Raw genomic sequence first — 15047 nt, forward strand, 5'->3', positions numbered from 1 at the left:
TTTAAACAAAAATTTAGAACAGCGGCAAGTGATCCAAACCATAATGCCAACAAGACCAAACCAGAAAGCGCACAAGATCAAAACAGGACAAACATGGGAGGGAAGTTTGGTAAAGAGTTTACAAAAATCTCTACTAAACAAATAACAAAAAGAAAGAGGAACTCAATAGCCAAAAAAATGGGATGCAATTTTTTTAATCGTGTCAATAGATTTGATTTGTCCGGCATCTTCAGTTAACAAATCACATGTGCATCATAGCATGAGAAGAAGAAATTTTATATTTAAAGAAAAAAACACGTAAATTTATACTACTATTACTCGCATTTTGATCTCCTCAACAACATTCATCCAAATTCTTATTATCACTCACATTTTCATCTTCATCAGAAACGGTAACATTGTTATCTGCTGGCTTATCACCGCCACCAGACAGACAGCATAATTCTTATTTGCTGTCATGACATCATCACCAGAAACAATTGCGTTCTTATTCACTGCATGTAAGTGCTTATCTTCTCTTATACTTTCATCTTCACCAATCACCAGTACCAATAACATTGTTGTCCCTGAGCAGAGCACATGAATATTTAAACCACCAGAAACAGTAACACCCTCCTTGGCTACTACATTGTAGTTTTCCATTTCTCTGTTGATTGGTTAATCAATAAAGAGATTTACCGTTGTCTTATCAACAACGAAATTCTCCCCAAAAACAAATATAACCCCCACTTTGTTACCAGGTTCTAGATTTGATGATATGCTCTTCCAATCATCATCCTCGAAGGAGGTTAGTGTATCTCTTCTATAGACCAGAATGGTTTTCTTTGTGTAATTTATGATCAAAACACCTGGGCAACCTTCTAATGTTATGTTATCCATGGAAGAGTAATGGACAACAAACATCACACTCTTTAGGTTACTCCCCTTCACTCTTGGGACATCAAATATTATAGAATAACCTTTGCAACTAAAGGTAAACCAATTGGTTTTATTGTTAGAGGGATCAAAAACCATATCCCAAGCACCATCTGCAGTCTGTACAATGAACAAATGTTTAAATGGATAAATTTAAGGATCAAAGGGAAAAACTTTATAGTTGTGCAATTTATATTGTTATCCCTATTTAAAATATATAAAATGATATATTCTCTTTTCACATATAGGATCATCTAATCTTAGTAGAATGGCCATTAGTGCCACTTTGATTAATAAAATTTCCCCCTTCCCCATTTATATTGCGTAAACTACGAATGTAAAGTGAGTTTGAAAACTTTAAGAATTACGTTGGTTCCAAATTCAGATTAATGGATGACATAATTTGTTAGAAAATTTTACTTTCAGGAACCAAAGTTTAGGTATACTTTTAAAAAAGAAGAGATATGCGGAAGAGATATTCAAACCTGTAACATACTGTCTTCTGTAATATTGGAGACTTGGCGTTTTGTTCCAATTTGAATTAAGAGAGATTTCGAGTAAATATTTGACCCAGAAATGGGAACTAGACTAAGGCATTCATCAATTAAAGGAGAAGCACACATATCAGAGCTTTTTGATGTAGTTACTTTTGCACTTGCTTCCAATTTATGACAGTTTGTGGCTTTTAATACATCCAAAACTATTGCTACAACTTGAGTTAGTTGTAGATTTGAGCCACACTCCACACAAACACTTCGAAGCTTTAGAAGGTCCTTGAAAGTACCAAGAGAAGACATGGATGAAGATTCTTGAACGAGGGATATTGCATTATTTAATGGCGACATCCAAGACCGAATGAGAGAGGGAAACACATCACGTGAAAATCCTTCAAAGCCACATAAAGAAATATATCCAATGTTTTTTGATCTTAATATTGAAAAGGGCACTTTTCTTATAGCAGTCTTATCTGCTATCAAGGTTGTCAACGATTCCATCTGTTCCAAATCCTCCTCCAATTTGTCAATCTTGGAACATCCTGAAAGGATCAAAGTTTCTAGAGATTTCAATGTATAGATGCTTCTCGGAAGTTTCCGAAGGCCAGTGCAGTCAGTCAAATTTATCAGAAGAAGTTTATGCAGAGATCCAATGTTATTGGAGACTGCAGACAAACTTGGACAGTCTTTGAGTACTAGCTTTTCAAGATTAGGCATATACGAAAAGTCTGGCGTTTTAGTTAAATACCGAGAATGGCTAAGATTAAGAATTTTTAGATTCTCTAGCACCATCTGCATGAAAATAAAACCACAAGAGAATAGTAAGCGACGCTTAGAAAAAAACACAGGAAATTGGAAGGGCTATTTTCCACTAAACCTTGAAACTATGATGCATCAATCATTTATTTGTTTTGTCTTAAACTTTGTCGATCGATAAAGGCTGGTAATTAATGGATATATGATATATCAGTATTGATTTCACTTTGAAGAATAAAGGTAGGAGCTAATATATAATGTGTGAAGTGCTAACTTGAAGCGCTAATGGGAAATATGATTAGTGAAAAAGTAATGAGAAAATACTAAACAGAAATTTTACCTGACTCTTCTTCCATACTTGTTTGAGATTACTATATTTTAATTCGATGGAAACTAGATTTCCTTGCTGAAATTCTGCAGGAGCATAAGTTAATGGAAATCCATGCCAGTACAGCCATCTAAGATCTCTTGAAAGATATTTAGACTCTCCCTCAAGCTTCACCCCAGCGAGGCGAAGCAATCTGAGTTTATTCATCTTATTAAATGATTTGGTATTAAGACCAACTGTATTTTTTATTGGAAACTCCAAAGACAGACCCTTGACAGCTTCTGTTCCCTGAAAACAAATAGCTTAGACATTTGAAACCCATTTAGTAAAAACAACAATGAAGAGACTATTTTTCATATTTCATGTGATAATTGAGAATCCAAATGAATGCTAATAACTGATTCATAAATGTTTAATTATCTTCCTTTAATGTTGTATTTTTCAATAACATATATAAACCATACAAGAAGTTCTCTAATTAGTAATTACCTTATCCTTTGATAATATATCAAGTGCTTCATCACGGTGCCACAACCTACTGCGATTCTCAGGATCAAACGGTGATTCCTCATAAATTATTTGTCTTCCCATGTCTCTCAACAAATCATGCATTCTAAGCTTGTACCTATTGTCAACAGTTACAAGACTTCGCTCTTCAAGCACTTTAACTCCAATATCAGCGAAAAATCCACACCCATTTAATATTTGAATTACATCATTTCGGTCCATCCCAATAAAGAAACAAGCTATATCAAGGAATATTTGCTTCTCTGTATCATCTTTTAAACCATCAAAGCTTACTTTTAACTTCTTCTGAACTTGATCGTTGGGAATACGTTTGAGTTTCTCCAAAACTTTTTGCCATACTGTTAATGAACGATCAGACAAATAGGACCCAAGGACTTGAAGTGCTAGTGGCAATCTCCCAGAATAAGTAACCACATCTGTTGAATGTGTAGCAAAATCTTTTGTTGGATTTGGTTGCTTGAATGCATGCCAACAGAAAAGCTCAAGTGATTCACTTTCGTTCATTTCTTTTATTGTATACACTTGATCAACTCTACATGATCTAAGAATATGGAAATCTCTTGTTGTGATGATTATTCTACTCCCTGGACCAAACCATTCGTGGCTTCCACACAAAGCCTTTATCTGGTCCAATTCATTCACATCATCAAGCACAAGAAACACCCTTTTCTTGGAAATTCTTTCCTTCAATACATTTTTCCCCGATTCGATGTCACTTATCTTGAATGTTGTTGTTTTGTAAACATCACAAAGTACCTGTTGCTGTAGTGAAACTTGATTAGTGTGTGTCTCCCAAAATTCCCTTATATTCAGAATGAAGCTCCTTCCATCAAATTTGTTTCCAATTTGATTATAAATGGCTTTGGCAATAGTTGTTTTTCCCATACCCCCCATTCCCCATATTCCTAGAATTAAAACATCTTCTGATTGTTCGATGTTCAGTAGCATAGTCCCAGCTTCCACACGAGATTCTAAACCCACTGGATATTCAGCCACAAATAACTCTTTCCTATCTAGCAAATGGGTGACATGTTCAACAATATTCTTGATATCAGCACTTTCATTCCTATAAAATATGAACCAGTGATAAAGTGTCCAAATAATTGTATGTATAAGCATTTTTTTAACATAGGCATCTATCCATAGAAGAGGGAGTATTATATGACTGTATACATTTATATTTTTAACATAGGCATCTGCCATATGCTACTGTTTCATATGCATATTATGAATCTATATGCGGTATATATGAAATTCTAAATTTGGTAGGATCTTACGATCCGTGTTACGATCCCCCGATTCACGATCTTGTAACCCTTCCCCGATCTTGCGTAGGATCTCGACTCTGACTACCTTGATTTTAACACTACTTAAGAATTTCAAAGCATCACAAACAATATTTGAAGAGAAAAAGAAAATAACCTTGAATCTATGAGGACGAACCCTGCTATGCCACAAATATTAGAGAGTTCTCTTCTCCAATTAATCTCTGTGGATTCATCAACTGATATTGTTGATATAAGACCTTCAAATTGTGTTCCAAACTGGCCTTTCTGATGACGTACTTCTGACGGATCTACCTCATAGAACACTGGCACAACCACCAGACCCTTGCTTCTGCCAATTTCCATGATCTTCTCCAACTCTAGCATACACCATCTTGAATTAGCATAATTAGTAGACAAAACAACGATAGAAATTGTCGACTGTCCGATAGCTCGCATGAGGGAGATTGAAATCTGATCTCCTCGTTCAATCTCGTCATCGTCTTTGAAAGTATAAATGCCCGCATTGTTAAGAGAGGAATACAGATGTGAAATGAATTTTGCACGACTGTCATCCCCTCTGAAACTCAAGAACACATCGTACATCTTTGGCTGAAACATTAAAGGAAAGTAAAAATAAAAAATCACAGCATAGATATATGGTAGCTAAAATTCTTGATGACACTGGTACATCAGCAGCAACGAGGCTACCACAATTTACTTTGTTGCTAACTTTTTATTTGATCTTATTAACTTTCTAGGTTCTTGTAAGGATTATGAATCCAAATGTTAACAAACTGATTTTGTTAGTGTTCACTTTACTTCCTTTGTCGCAGATCTATATGCCTATCATATATGTTAGAACCAAAAAACAATACATTGGTAGTACATTAAGCAGAGCATATATATTACCTGATCAATTTTATTACTTGATTCCCTCTTAATGATATCTCTTGCCATGGCTTGTAGCATAACATTCATTTGAAGCTTGTTATTCTCATCAATGGTTACAAGGCTCTTGTCTTCAAGGAGACTTATTTGAAGAGCTGTGCATTGTGTTGACCTATTATTTATTGTCTGGAGTACATCATTTTGGTTCATCCCGATAAAGAAACATGCTATATCAAGGAATATTTGTTTCTCTTTCGTACGCAGATCACTAAAACTCTTTTCTAGAATTTCTAGTAGATGTGGAACAGGAATGGAAAATCTTTCAAGACTCCTCAACACACCATTCCACTCAAGTACTCCTTTTCCATGCAGAAACCTCCCAAGTTCTTTAAGAGCAAGAGGCAGTCCGCCAGAATAAGAAACTACCTGTCTAGAAAGTTCAACAAAATCTTTTGGAGGACTTGCTTGGCTGAATGCACACCAATTAAAAATCTCATGTGATTCACTTTCGTCGAGTTCTTTTACTCCATATATATGGTCAACTCCATGCTCACGGAGTAGATGCCTATCTCTTGTCGTGATGATTATTTTGCTACCTTCACCAAACCATTCACGACTTCCACACAAAGCATCAAGCTGCTCCAATTTATCAACATTATCAAGTATAAGAAGTACCCTTTTATGTTGAAGTTTTCCTTTTAAAATCACTCTTCCTGATTCAATTGAAGGTATGCCAAAATGAAGAAGAAGTTTCTCTTGTAAAGAAACTAGACCATTACCTTCATTCCAATATCTCCTGACGTTTTGGAGCAAGCACTTGTCCTCAAAATAGGGACCAATCTGATCATAAATGGCTTGAGCAATGGTTGATTTACCAATCCCTGTCATCCCCCATATCCCTATTATGAGAGGACATGTTGATTGCTGTAATAGTTGAATCACATCTTGTGCACGAGAAGCTGTGCTCTCTGTATAGAAAGCACTGAATAAATCTCTCTTGTTTAGCACACAAGTAACATGTTCAACTACATTCTCAATATATTCACTTTCATTCCTGTATAATACATGAACAAGAGATGAAACGCAAGAGTTATTATACACAACAATTCTCCAATACGTTTAGAGACTAAATTTGGAGACCACATTAATGGTTTATCTCAACTATTTAAAAAAGAAAATAAATGTGCTCAAATCAAGCCCGGGCTTGCATTCACAAGCCCAAGTTCAATCCCGAGCTTGGGCATGCAGCGCCGTTAAAACTCTTACTCTATGTTTGGTTTCACATTTGGAGCCTCCATAAATAATTTTGGAGGCGTAAAATTGATTTTGACATGCATGGTTCAGTGTTGATTGGGGCTGAACTTGGTAGTGAGGATCACGACTCGATCCCCCGCAACTGCGATCAAGAGGGGGCTGAACCACTTCATGCCGCAACTGACTCATGAACCAGATTAAATTGGTGGTAAAAGCCAAAAAAAAATGCACTTAAAAAAAGAGAGTTTGCCGCTCATTTGGGTCCCAAAAGGCTTAACAAAATAAAGTCACAACATGTAGGGAGTAATCAAATTTAAAATCAAGCAATTTTCAAGTTTAAAATTACCCATATTGGTTTAAGATATCAATTGATCCTGAATATGTGGTAGCTTTACTATTCCCTGCCACCCAAGTCATGAACTTGTCTTCTTCTTTAGAGGTATCTTCTATCGACATTCTATGCACGAAATCACGGAAACCCTCTCCATACAAACCTCTATGCAACGTTCCGTACCCGGGATAGAGACCATCACAGAACAAAGGAACAACAATAAGACCATCTGTTGTTCCGCAACACTCAATTATTTTGTCCAATTCTTGAAGACAGAATCTTGATTTAGTATAATTAAATGAAAATATGATGATAACAATTTTGCATTTTCCTATAATATTGAGCACTGAATGTGAGTGTGTTAATGTTACCGGATCACCGGTTTTAAACCTCTGGTTGTCCCAGAAAACAACAGCTTCAGCTTCTAATGTAAGAGCATTATAGAGATGGGAAATAAAAGAAGAAGCAGTGTCTTGATCACAGAAACTCAAGTACACATCGTACTTCTTCTTTGGATTAGTAGTAGATATGGATTCAAATTTGTTGTAGATTTCGGAAGAAGACATGGATGGGTTTGATGAAAATTTCTAAAACTGATTGAAGAACAAGAAATGAAGAACTGAAATGATGAAACAAATGTTATGATTGCTTTATTTGATCTAAATTCTCAAACAAGTCAAATGTCTTATAAAGCTATACTTCCTCCAGTCACTATTATATAAACAAACAAAAAAATTATTTTTTAGATTCATGGAAAAATTGATACCGATAAAAAGAAGTTCCAAAGGCATCCTCCATTCATATCGATTTGGGTTTTTCTTCACCATATTTTAATCTGCCTCTTCTTCCTATACTAATAATTAGGGGTGCTCGCGGTTCGGTTTGGATCGGTTTTGAGGTAAAAACTCATCCGATCCAAAAATAAATTCATTTGCGGTTTGGTTCGGTTTTGGATAACAAATAAAAAAAATCCGATCCAATATTATGCGGTTTAATTTGGATCGGTTTTTGGATATCCAAATTATAAATTGTAATTTTTTTTAATAAATAGAAATATTATAAAAAACACTACAAAATAATAGTTTGACATTTTTGACAAAATAAATATTAAGTTTGATGTAAAATATAACATATAATATATTGAAAATTAATATTTTGGAATGACAATTACCAATTATATTCGAAACATATAAAAAGTAAAAAAAAAAGATTAAATTAAACTAACATATAGTATTAACAAAATTTAAAATGAAAAAAAAAAGGTTAATGCAATATATATATATATATATATATATATATATATATATATTTATACTAATAAAAAGATAAATAAATATTAAAATATATGTATGCGGTTTGGTTCGGTTTGGATCGGTTTTAAGAAATCAATCCGAAATCCGATCCGATCCAGCGGTTTTCACAAAAGAACATCCAAACACATCCAAAAAACTTTGGTTTTTTGCGGTTTTCGGTTTTTTTGGATCGGTTATCGGTTTTTATTTGGATTGGTTTGGATTCGAGCACCCCTACTAATAATTTTTCATTCAAAATAGAAGAAAATTATTTTCTTATCAAAATAATAGAAATAAACTAAAATTATTTTAAAATTTTCAATTGACTCAAAAGCCCTTCTTCTAGTAGCTTGGAGAAGAGACAACTCATGTGAATCCATGTGTATGTTCCCATTCTCAATAAGGATGAGTTACATGTGAGTATTAAAAAGTATTCCTTCCGATCATAGTTATAAACAAAAATCAATTTTTTAGGTTTATTGAAAAATATTGTAGTTAATTTATAATATAGGTAAGATACATCTGTTTATCTATGAAACTAAAAAGTGATTTTTTGTTTATAATAATGATCGGAGAGAGAATTTTATTTATTATTTTAGATGCAAGTTTTTATTAGAAAATGTTTATTCGGTGCCTCATGTCCCTGTCACGAGCGCTAATTAAATATATTAATGGAAAAAAAATTGTCTTAGACTTCTCAAACAAGTCAAATGTCGTCTCATAAAGTATAATATATTACTAGTACACTTCTAGATGATGGCAAGTTGCAAATAGGTCCAACGATGAAAAACCGAAGAAATAACATTGATTAACTGTAGTAATTATTTTAAGGGATATTCTAACAAACCTCTCATTATTATAGAAATAAAAATATTAATAAAATTTTGAAAGTAGTGTATTTAATGCTTTAAATTTTTAAAAATGGATTTTTTTACTTAAAACTTTTGTTTTTATTTTTGTTTTTTTAACTATTATTTAAGGACACTATTTAACATCACCCTTTAAAATTTAAGAAATGGCTTAAAGTCTTTATAAATGTTTTGTTAATTTACAATGTGACATTATTAGGCTTATTAATGTGGATTTAATGTTGACCCCTTGAAACCAACAGGAAGCTAGTATTATTGATCTAGCGTATGCTGCCATTGCAGTAATGCCAGACCCTGGAGTTTGGGAATATACAAGAGTGAGCTCTAAGTACCATTCAGTTGAGTCTATAACATCCACCTTGTTGGGAATTGTCTTGAAAACGTGGAAAAAAACAGCAAAGGCTGCTGTTTTGGTGCCCCGGGCGAAATTGTGCAGCAGAAAAAGAGGCTGGTTTCTGTTTTGGTGCCTCAGGCGGAAAAGTCTATGCCACATGCGGAAATCTGCGCCCCAGGCGGAAAAAGCTGCGCCCCGGGCGGAAAAACGCGTAGTGTTATTTATATGTCACATTTTCTGGTATTATGTGAGGAGAAATTAGGGTTTCTTCCTCCAACATCAATTTAGGATCAAAAGGGGTTCCTTTTAGGTATATTCTAGGGTTGGGGAAGTGTTTCTAACATCTTGTAATCACTTATCATTGAAATCTCTTGATCACGAGAAGAGATTTGGGAAAAGAGTAGAATTAGGGTTGAAGTCTAATTCTTGTAACTCTTTTGTGATGAATCTTTGTAATCAAGAAGGAAGTTTGATAGTGGATTGGAGGATCTCTCCCCGAGAGTAGGTCGGTTTTGACTGAATTAGATAAACAATTTTCATCGTGTTCTTTATCGCTTTGTTGTGTTTTAGCTTTTGTTGATTATTGCTCATCCATTTTGTTTTGGTTGTTTCAATTTATTTGTCCCACACATCAAAAACATTATTAGTGTGGTTTTCGATCCGAATTCACAAGACACCTATAACCTCAAATTTAAGGAAATAATATACGACTAAAAACATATAAAAATTGTATGTCATTTCGCTTTAGTGCCTACCTCTCTGAACATTATGAGATCTGGGATGAAAACACTAGTGTTTGGCCACCTCTCAACAAAAGACGTATCCTTAGGACCCTCGATCGAAAAATGACCCAACATGATGTGAAATGACCTATTTGCAGGTATGCAGACCTCTTGATATTCTAAACTTCAGGCATGAGTACTTGGTTCAGCTTCCGCACATTGTCTGTGTGTTGAAGTTGTCGACCATTAGCCTTTAAAATCACAAACAAATATTAAAACATGTAAACAAAAATTTAAACAGTGAATACAAATTAAAATTGTATAAATACAACAATTTATTCAGTGTTTTAAAAGCTTCAGAAAATTTGATCACGGAAGTATCTTTTACAGTATTATGGAAATACATTTTTAGATTTGTGTTCCGTAAGTGTTGCCAGTATTCAGTGGTCTACCTTAATCCAGCCTATACATAGATCTTCCAATAACCCAAGTCTCGATGAAAGCACCAATGGTTATAACTTTTTTTTCTAAGAAGTTAAATTAGCCCACTCAAATTGGCACCAGAGAGAATCAAACCTCAGACCTCAAGAGGAGTACACTCTCAGGTCCCAAGCCAATACCAATGCACCAACCCAAGTGGGTTACCAATGGTCTCATGACGTAAATACTACATTGAGCTATATTATAATATTTACTCATTGTGGGACTCGTAACAGTGCGGTGCAAAGAGAAAGCCTCAGCATTAACTCCCAAGCTTAACTCTGTGACGGGCTGAGTCTGCGATTTGTTGGCCTTGTAAGTAATAAGCTTTCGTGCGCAATCCACTAGCCATTTACCCCTTTGAGTATATCTACATTTCATCAATAATACATAATTATCAGTATGTAGATAACTACTAACAATTTTCCAAGTAAACCAGAAAGACTATTGAAAGGGGGAAATAAATTTAAGTTCTAACTTCCAAGTATATATCTTAACAGCATATATAATCCCTCCACTCCTTTCCTCTCCCCTCTCAATCCCTAACATTAAAATATGTCCCCTCAACAATAATTATGGATTCTTAATAATCAACACACATGTTATAACAGAGGATAGATATTGGACATAAACCTACTATTGACCAAACAGCTATTGATTTGAAGAAAATTGAAATGAAATGACATGCCATTTTTCCTTGAGTTTAAGCTAATATGTGGATGTTATAGGTTCAAATGAAAGGTTCTAAGAGCTCACTCTTACATACTCCCAAACTCCAGGGTCTGGCCTTACAGCAAAGGCAACATATGGTGGATCAACAATAGATTTCTGTGTGTCTCAAGGGTACAACATTAAAATCAACCTTAATAAACCTATTGATGTCACACCGTAACATTATTAGTGAATATATATAATCTGTGTAAAATTTAATAAGAAACCAAGATTGTTTTTCCAATATTTGATTCATGTAACTCTCTGGTCATTTATAACTTACTCAAGGTATTTGGCGAAGCACCTCTACATTTGGTACCTGTGCTTTGATGCATCCGATGACATGTTATCCGCTATTGACTATGTGTGCTTCAAGCCTGATGCAGAATCCGTGGAATTGAAGATATGGTATATGTGGTTGTTTCTCTAGTCTAAGGAGATCTATATATCTCAATTATATGCATAGCCTTATTTCATTCAATGTGGGACTCTACACAAATGATTGTGTAGTTTGGCTAGTTAAATACAATGCCTCCTCTGAGGGCTTTTTGAAGATGTGGTTTCGGTTCCCTTCTCAAGTCTAGCATGTTCTGTTTAGTTAGTCATGATTTAGGCATTATTAGTTTTTTGTTTATTTTATTTAAATAGACTATGTTAATAATTAGTATTGTTAGTTTTTGTTAATTTTGCTGAAAGTGAGAATCGGACCACTGACCTCCATAACTCCACTCCCTCACTCATTGCCTCAGTCACCAAGTTATCCTTATAATTCCCTTTAAGCATTAGTGTTTTGTGGTTTCAGTGTCCTTCAAGTCTAGCATGCATAGACAAGTTCCTCCTCCAAAATCCCATGAATATCCTAACAGGTTCCCTCACTAACATCCTAGGAGGGACGAGGCCCGACTTTGAAATCTTCTGGAAGCATGTGAGGTATCCATCAAGGCACTTTCTTGAATATGTTACACAAAGTCCTCTAGAAGCGTTATCGACTAAAACAATCTGCATAATGCTTCCATTTATTGTCCATCTCATTAGTACACGTGTCGCGGTCACCAAACCATACCAGCCTCACAATGTGGCCGGATAATGTCAAGCACATCCTTTTATTAGTACACATTATCAGTGAATGACTATAATGAATCATGAAAACAAAGAGGAGTACTATCTATTATCAGGATACACATCTAACAGACATCCTTTGTCGCCTAATCCATTGCAGTATAAAAAGGAAGCATATCATTTGTCCTTTCAATATTTGAAAAGTTCTAAAAAAAAAATGCCTATAAAACATCAATGATTCTTATAAAATAAAAGTACCTATAAAAGATTCATATAACTTCCAATGTGAAATGCACAGTGAAAGGACATAGGATAAACAGAACGCCGGAATGAATTGTAAATACTATTCGAATTTGGAAACACAATATTAATAATTTAAATAACGATAGAACACTGAAACTGGTATGAATAGAAATAATTGATATCATAAGATCAAAAGGTTCAAGTACAACTAAAAGAACCTAGGGTGTAGAATACTAATATCCTTAATTATAGAAAAAGAAACCAACAAAACAAAAAAATGAAGAGCAACATTGAAAGAAACCTAAGGATAGAACTCAACCCACGCGGTATCTGGGAAATGACATCCTCAAGCTCCTCTAATCTCACCTCTAATGCATTCAACCTAGCAGTAACTGTCTGATCTTGTCTGGCAAAATCAGCCCTGAGCTCTTTGAGGGCATCCAAAATCTGAGCTCCTAGAACCGGTCCAATGGTCTCAGGTGTTGCTGCTGCTAGCAGATTAGGCTGACAATCGGGTAGAGAAACCTGCTGCTCACCCTCGGCTTTAGCTGCACAAATCTCCTCAGCTACTGCCTCTGCAGGCCGGTCAAGGTCATACAGTAGAAACTGTACCGGTCCCGCGACATCAGCATACCACCCATCTGTGTGCCTAGTTAACTGCAAATGCTTCACCGTTCCCTCTCCAAACTGATTGTTGACTTCATTATCAGCACCAGAAACAGTAACATTATTATTGTCATTTCCAGAAACAATAACATATTCCTCGTCTACTACAGGAAACCGTTCCATTTCTTTGTCAACTGGTTCATCATATAAGAGAGATACAGTAGTTTTGTCAACAATGAAACCTTCTCCAAAAACAACCATAACCTTTACTTTGTTACCTGGTTCTAGATTTGATGTTATGGTATGCCAATCTTCATGGCCAAAAGAGGTTAGTGTATCTCTTTTATAGGCCTGAATTGTTCTCTTTGTGTAATTTATGATCAACAGACCTTGACAACCTTCTGATGTTATGTTTTCTGGGAAAGAGTAATAGACAATGAACAACATCATACTCTTCAGGTTTCGCCCCTTCATTGTTGGGATATCAAATATTACCGAACAACCTTTGCAACTAAAGGTTGCCCATTCAGAATTATTGTCACAGGGGAGCAAAAATGAATCACAAGTCCCATCTGCAGTCTGTAAAATGAACAAATGTTTAAATGGCTTGAATTAGAAATTCAGATCCAATGAAAAAAAGTTCTTCATCTAAGTACAATTTATTTTAGCATCCCTACTTAAGATATATGAAATGATATCTAAAAAAGGTATTTTTTTCTTTAAAAATATACTTTGCTTCTAAATTACTTCTAGACTTCAATTATGTGTGACTTAATCATGGAGTTGTTCACAGTTCATACCCATTACACATATTACTAATGTAAAATGAGTTTAAAAACTTTAAGAATTAAATTTGTGTCTGATTCAAATTAAGGGCGAAATAATTTGTTAGAAAAATATAATTTCTGGCAGCAACCAAAATTCTTGTGTCCTTTTTGAAAAACTAAATACGCGGAAGAGATATTCAAACCTGTAAAACACCGTCTTCAACAATATTGGAGACTTGGCATTTTGTTCCCATTTGAATTATGAGAGATTTCAAGTGATTCTTTGACCCTGAAGTGCAAACTTGACCAACGGAATCATCCATTAGGGGAGAAGCATGAATATCAAAGACCTGTGATGTTGAACTTGCACTTGCTTCCGAGTTCTGACAAATTGTGGCTTTTAATACATCCAAAAATCTTGCTATACCTTGAGTTAGTTGTAGATCTGAACCACACTTCACACAAAGAATTCGAAGTTTTTGAAGGTCTTTGGAAGTACCAAGTGATGACATGGACACAAATTTTTGAACTAGGGATATAACATTATTTGATGGAGACATCCAAGACTGAATGATAGAAGGGAATACATCACGAGAAAATCCATCAAAGCCACTTAAAGAAATATATCCAATGCTTTTCAATCTTACTATTGAAAATGGCACTTTTGTTATACCAGTCTTATCCGCAATCAAGGTAATCAATGATTCCATCTGTTCCAAATCCTCCTCCAATTTGTCAATATTGGAGCATCCTGAAAGAATCAAAGTTTCTAGAGACTTTAATTTATAGATGCTTCTCGGAAGTTTCCGAAGACCTATGCAGTCTGTCAAATTTATTAGAAGAAGTTTATCGAGAGATCCAATGCTCTTGGAGATCGCGGACAAATTTGGACAGTCTTTGAGTACTATCTTTTCAAGATTAGGCATATATGAAAAGTTTGGGGTTTCTATCAAATCCTGTGAATGACTAAGATTAAGAATTTTTAGATTCTCTAGCACCTGCATGACAATAAAACCATAAGAGAATAGTAAGAAAATCTTAGAAAAATACTATATTGGATTGTAATTTGGAAGAATGGCTATTATCGACTGAACTTTGACACTGCCATGTATCAAATACCAATCACTTAGTTTTTAGATTTAACTTTGTTGATTCCTGAAAACTGTTTAATGGTTATATCCATATTGATTTTGCTTTGAGTA

General features: G+C 34.7%; 1 pseudogene; it reads right to left on the reverse strand.

The window, feature by feature from the left end:
- The window catches only part of LOC123922053, a 37163-nt pseudogene that overhangs the window by 164 nt on the left and 21952 nt on the right, over window positions 1-15047 (reverse strand).

Source organism: Trifolium pratense, linkage group LG4, assembly GCF_020283565.1.
Source record: "Trifolium pratense cultivar HEN17-A07 linkage group LG4, ARS_RC_1.1, whole genome shotgun sequence".
Lineage (NCBI taxonomy): Eukaryota > Viridiplantae > Streptophyta > Magnoliopsida > Fabales > Fabaceae > Trifolium > Trifolium pratense.